The sequence below is a fragment of the Brassica oleracea genome, chromosome C3 (assembly GCF_000695525.1).
Source record: "Brassica oleracea var. oleracea cultivar TO1000 chromosome C3, BOL, whole genome shotgun sequence".
NCBI lineage: Eukaryota > Viridiplantae > Streptophyta > Magnoliopsida > Brassicales > Brassicaceae > Brassica > Brassica oleracea.
Window position 1 is genome coordinate 62,028,013 of NC_027750.1, and position 751 is coordinate 62,028,763.

Below are 751 nucleotides of genomic sequence, written 5' to 3' on the forward strand. Positions count from 1 at the left end.
TTTTATATGATTAATCTGAATCCAAGCGAGAAAACAAATCTTTGCAGTTTTTTTTTTTTATCGTAAAGTTTCAATGGTAACTCCAATCAAGACAAAACAAGAGACGTTTCGATTGAGATTTGAAGGAGAACACAAAGATGGGGGTAAGGGCGAGTAGGAGCAAGCGAAGGAGTTTAGACGAGTCATACTTGTTTTCGTCATAAAATCTCAATGGAAAATCCGATTGAGACGAAACGAAAAGCGTTTCGATGAGGATTCAAAAGAGAACCTAAAGGAGGACCTTTCTGAGGCCTGACAGGTCGCTATGTAGCGAGTGAAGGTCTGACAGGTCGCTACGTAGCGAGTGGAAGCAAGCCAAGAAGAGTCCTACTTGTTTCCGTCGTAAAATCTCAATGGAAACTCCAATTGAGACGAAACGAAAAGCATTTCGATAAGGATTCAAAAGAGAACCCAAAGGAGGACCTTTATGAGGCCTTACAGGTCGCTAAGTAGCGAGTGGAGAGCTGGCTTGAGCTCGGTCGCTACGTAGCGACCGAACCGTGTGCGTGCTCGGTCGCTACGTATCGACCGAGCTGTGTGCGTGCTCGGTCGCTACGTAGGGACCGAGCTATGTGCGTGCTTGGTCGCTACGTAGCGACCGAGCCTTGAGCGTGCTCGGTCGCTACGTAGCGACCAAGATTGGCTAGAGCTCGATCGCTACGTAGCGACCGAGCTGTGTAATCGATTTGCTGCGCTTCCTTTTTCCACGATC